Source organism: Leuresthes tenuis, unplaced genomic scaffold (assembly GCF_036924035.1).
Source record: "Leuresthes tenuis unplaced genomic scaffold, fLeuTen1.0.hap1 SCAF_18, whole genome shotgun sequence".
Lineage (NCBI taxonomy): Eukaryota > Metazoa > Chordata > Actinopteri > Atheriniformes > Atherinopsidae > Leuresthes > Leuresthes tenuis.
Genome location: NW_027325372.1, coordinates 11,830,955 through 11,837,113, shown reverse-complemented (window position 1 = coordinate 11,837,113; position 6,159 = coordinate 11,830,955).

Sequence of the window (6,159 nt, the reverse complement as noted above, 5' to 3'; positions counted from 1 at the left end):
CACGCAGCATCTCCATCACCGCATGAATAAATAACCAACGTATAGACCGCATCCCTATTGTACATCAAACGCAGCCAAGATTACATGTGACAAGTCTGGCAATTAACAATTTCTCTCACTCTAAATTCAGACCATAAAAAAAGATGATCAAGGCTCGCTGATATCCACAGACTATGCATAATTTATGTGGCTGGTACAAAATGCCGTTCTGTTGCAGTTCTGTTCATTCACTCGACTAATTCATTGAAATAAAGCGTCCCAAAGGGATATCCGTGTAATCAAGCCTAATCCCTGATTGATTCGAGAGCAGTCAAAGGCTCAAAGCTTGAGAAATCTGGGAAAGCTCTCCGTCACAGAAGGAAGAATGCAGGAAGCCGGCTGATCTGAGGAAACAGTTTAGAAGCTCCAGTTACGAATGCAAGGAAAGCAGAAAAATGTTTGTAGTCTTTTTTTTTTTTTTTAATACATAGAAATGCTGAGTTGGAAAGCTTCAACGTATCTTAATTTAAACAAACAAAAAGAAAGTATTTTCCTGCAGTGATTCGCTGCTCGCTTTTACGCATCTGCACTTCGAGCCGATCAAATCGGGGCGTGCTTGTGTTTGCACGCAGGCAGTTATTTGTGCTGTCTCAAAGCCACTAAAAAGGGAAAATCTGAGATACAAAAACAAAACAAAACAAAAAAGTGCGAGAGAAAATACCAAAAAGGAAGGAAATATTAAATAAAGCGCAAGGTTTCTTTTAGTTGACTGCAAGAGAGCCCATGCAGCAAAGACAGAGAGCAGCGAAAGACAGCAAACATGCTTGAGAGTCCTACGGTATATTTTTATGACTTTATAGATCTTGCCTTTCGGAGAAAATGAGAACTGCAGGAGAAGGTGAGACGGATGGGATGCAGCACATCCACACATATTTTGAGCTTTTAAAAACAGAAATCGATTAAACACGCACTATCCTGTGAAAATGCATGGTCAAGCTGGTCCATAGCCATCTTTTCTCTGCATTAAGGCAAATTACGATTGTCTTTGACTTAGTGGAAGTTACCCTTCTGACATGCTCCCCTCCAAAGACACAGAGACTGCACAAGAGTTTCATACATTATAGGACTTCTGTGGGAGCTTCCCTGCATCATTATCTTTTCCCACAGACCCCACAGCTGCAGCTTGTCCCACTCTGACTATCACCCAGCAGGTTGCATGTTCCTCTTCGTCCCTCACTGTCACCAGCAGAGAGAGCAGGATGAAAAACGTTTAAATGAAGCCAATATCAAAGAAAGCACACTCTTGATAAGAGACACTAATTGTATAATCTACTTTTTAAAAAATGCTTATTCTGTTTCAATCTCCATTTGAAATTTTAAAAAACTACACAGAAGGAGCAGTTAATGCAGTCGTTTTTACCCTCCGGAAAAAGTCACATATTGTTTCAAATCAAGTGGGATTCACATAAAAGACAAGCTGTTAAGTTAAGCAGCAATATTATGCTTGTGACTGCATACAAGAATGTAAAGGATGAAAGGTCATAGAGCTCCATCTACTGACGAAATACGACCAATAAAAAAACCTCCATAGCAGCCTTGGCACATGTATTGTTCCTGCATTTCTTTCTCTGTTTCCACTTTGTACACTTATCCAAGAGTACACCTAACCAAAGATACATCTATAAATACATATATATATATGTGTGTGTGTTTAAAAAAAAATGTTCTTTCAAAATTTGTATTCAGTCATTTCATCTGACATTTCAATTTTCTTGTTGCACATGTGACTGTAGATCGGTATCCTTAAAAACAGATCTGTACCTTTATGATCCATTACAGCTGACCCAACATTCACAAACTCTTCCCTCAATTCAACAACCTCAGTGTTCCATGTACAAGTTCTCAACAGTGGCAAAGCTGTTCCAGAGAAAACGCTTAGAAATATATTTAGAGGTCAGCTGGCACCACCTACTGATGTGATATGGGCAATGCATTCATTTAAATGGAATTCCAGTATCAAACACAAACCTCTTACTGCTGGCTGAAAGCATCCACCTCATCAGTGGCACATGGAGTTTAAGTGTGCCTTGAGAGAGCCGATGTTATACTGTCTAAGTCTTCCTCAGCATCTCGCTGGAGATGCTGAGGAAGACTTGAAACAAGAAGCAGCTTCCCTGCTTTGTATGAAAGGACACAGCCTTCAGCACACACGTGTGCTGGGGGCAACAAACAGCATCAGCTGTACGTTTCTGAAAAAGCTGCATGGCCTGAACAATGTTGCTGAAGATTCAGACATCAAACTGTCTCCAGTCTGCTTCAGACATTTCAACAGGTTGAGTTATGGAGGAGAAGGAATACGAAGATATATGACATGACATGCTTGACATGATGCTCGAGAGCTCAGTGTAAGCAGACCTCTGCCAACAGGAAGCAGAAGCTGAGGCTTTTTGAGTCTGTGGTTTTTTAAGTACCCCTGCCAAGGAGGTTATGGGACTGGTACAGATTGTGAGCAGTATCACTCAAAAACTCATGCATAGAGTTGCACAAAATTTCTATGTGGAGCATGACCAATCTTAGAAGGGATAAACTTTTGATTTCAGTCAGGGTAAGTTTGGGTTCTTTTTTTCTTAATTCAGCTTTGGCAGGCGTTCACAGTTTTGTTCGAAAAATCTCTGCAAAAATATGAAGAAAATCTTGAAACAATGGAAATAACTTGTTCCAATGAATAACTTACCGGCTCGTAATAAACCATCCCCGCCCCTCCAGGGGTGGGCTGTATGTGTATTTGTGCAACGTTTTTCACTCCTAAATGCATTTAATTATTTTTCTCCTATTTTACTACTGAGAAATATTTGTAGAAAGAGCATGAAAGAACTCAGTTTATTTGACAAGACTTGCATCATTTTCATAATTGTATACATTTTAAATTCTCTAACAACACACCATTCATTGGCATTATATTGCTAATGCAGCCCACAGAGGAATTTTTTTCACAGGTCATCTGGCTCCATCTACTGACGGAGCATAGAAAGGCCAAACAAAATCAAAGGTAATTGCACAGATCAAAAACACCCAGACTCATTTCTTTCAAAGCTTCTTTGAAGAAGCTTCTAATGATCTTAAAGCTAAGCCTAATTTTGCACTTTCTTGGAGCACACATCATACAAATGGGGCAGACTGCTCCAGTTTGGCTAACAGATACTGGAATCTGGCACAACTACATCATCAATTAGTTCCAGAAAAAGTTAAACAAAAAACAAAAAAGAACAGTGACGACACGAGAAATATAGGCCATGCTTTCTAAAGGGTGATCTGGTTAAGCACATAACCTTCCGGTGCTTTACTGAGTTGAACAATGGCTACAAAAAATGCCTTTATTTCTCATCTCAGATGGCACCATCTAGTGGCCAGCTGTCCATCTCTGTAATCCGACTCTCTCTGCTAATGCGGCATGAAATAAGATCACTGGCCAATATTGAAAATAACACACAGTTTGCATCGTAAAAATGGACTTCAGAGTTAGACTCGGACAAACTGTCCATGCGTGATTTTAAAGTTTATGATCTCTGTCACAGCACGCATGGATGAAGATTTGAAAAAGTGATTCAGAGAGACACGCAACCACACAAGGCAGCACGGGATAGATTTGATGTTTATGTATGCTCAGACATTACACCCACTGACACGACAACACATCCCCCTAGCTCTGCAATAACTCTGCAGGATTTAACTGCAAATTATTCCTCTTAATTAAAGAAGAGGAGCAGAGCCAGCTTAAATGATCCTGACATAAGGCTCACGTGCACTAGCATGACATCTCTCAAAGCAGTTCAGACTGTCAAGGCTATCCAGGGAACAGGCAAAGTAAGATTAGAAAATAAACAAAACAAGTGCATTTAGTCTGAACAGAGCTCACCTAATCAATAGTTAAAGTGTCTGAGGCATGTGCAACTGAATTGCATTTTTGAAATATGCACAACTGCAACTATGTTAGCGTGGCAGGGAGTAAGAATGACACCGAAAGGAATCATCCCTCATCCAAACATTTGTTCACTGTGGTCTACAAGTTTAGACTTTTCAGTTGGCTCCTCTCTCATGGCAATACATACATACATACAAGAGGTTCAACCAACTGATATGCTCACATTAAACCCTCAAGCTATCTAGGTACAGAAAAAACATACACATCAGTACATGAAAGTTACATATTGACCAGGGTCAAGCACATGCGCTGAAGTCTGTATTATCATTCAAAAACTACTATGCTTACCAGAACTTGAACTTTGTCAAATGTGAAATGGTGGCTTCACTTACAGCAAAATGTCAAGACAGGGTGTGTTGAACCAGTGTGAGCGATATGTGACCTTTAAGAACATCCAGACATGGGAAATCAGACTTGAACTTCCCAGGTTCCACCCCTTCCTATGGAAGGGTCCAAGCTTTAATCTGCTGTCATGTTGAACTCAAGTTGGACCACTCCGGAGTTAAGCTTCAGTGAGTAAAAACATGCAAGGGAAGGGATGTCATTGCAAACCACGTGAATAAAGCCCATTTGTCTAAATGTGAATGTAAAGCTACCAGTCGCAATTAATTTACAAAATCACAAGCAACATTTTTTTCCCCCTGTAGCTTCTATACACTGCTATCTTCACGGTCTAACAGTAGACTCAGCTTCACCTCCACAGTTACAAAAGTTATTACAGAAAGTAGGGGTCCACAAGCTAACATGACAGACCAAAACAGGATGAGCTGTCTTACAGTAACTAAAAAAAACAACATATGGTGATGGTGGGTGAAGCTAACAGCAGCAGCTCTGCTGTTGAAGTTCGCAGTGAAGTTGGAACCGCCTTTCACTTCTGAAACAGTCGAAGAAACGCTCGCGTTTGCCTTTCAGTAAAACGACCCCACAACTTTTTTCTCATTAACTAACTCATAATCCTCATAGAGGTTGTAGCAGCACCTGTAGCCTTGAAGGTTGACCAGCCAAACAAAGGTGGCAAAAGGTTTTGGGTTTGAATCTTGACTTCATGGGAGAATCGTTCTTCAAGGGTGTTACGTTGTCTTTTTTTGTACATTTTGTTATTAATAATGGTGTGATTTTACTATGCCCTGTAAATAGATACCAAAAATGTATTTGGTGGAAAAACGTGTACCAAAATAAGCAGGTGGTAACGACGACAAACAGTTTCACCTGAGGAAATCAGTCAAAAATAACCAAAGCATCACCAGTTTCATTTATTCAAGAGTTAACTGTTCGGAATTACATCTGTGAACTGAGGCCCTTTTATCAGAGAAATGTCAACCCATTACTCTCTATTGAGCTACAAGAACACTTTCTGAGAGTTGATAGAGGCAACTAAGAAGGGAGGAACCATTGTTGTTTCTTCACAAAACAGACAACTTGGTAAATACCTTTGCCCATCTTGTCCACTGTGTTCTTAACTAAAGACCCGACACACTACCAAAGAGATGCATCTTGGCCTTCAGTTCATCCATCTTCTGTTTAAAGAAGTTTAATCGATAATGGTCTCTATTAAAGGATGGCTGTCAAAAAAGCCATTATTGTGGAAGACAAACAGGGCGAAAAAGTTGTAGGATGCTAAATTGCACAAGAACTGGCCTGAAATGTGCGGCAACAGGTCTTATGGAGCTGAATCCTCCCCAGAACCCAGACCTAAACTTTATTGAAGCAGTGTGGGATCATCTTGGCAGAACAGAACATTTGACAGCCGACATGCAAAGAAGAGCTTTGGACTGTATTTCAAGAAGCCTGGAGAACTATTCCTAAAGATGAAATTACAAGAAAGCTTGTTTTAAGAGGGTTCAGGATGTGAATAAAAGTGGTCATACCAAATATTAACTCGTTAGCATCGTACAAACTCTATTGAAATGTGAAAAAAACTGTAATACTAAATCGCATGCTTCAACTTACCTTAAAAACCACAAGGTGACAAAATCTCAATCCAAACTTTGAGCTCCTAAAGCAACTTGCAGATCTCATCTCTAGAAAATCAGTGATTCGGGGTTTATAGGTGAAGAAAGTGCTTTTATTTTGTTAAGCAAAAACTGTAAGGCTATGTACTTTTAGGGAAAGTGTTACCTCTTTTTTAAAGTCAAAGTCAAATATATTTTTATACAAAACATTTCATGTACAAAACAATTCAAAGTGCTTTATATAAA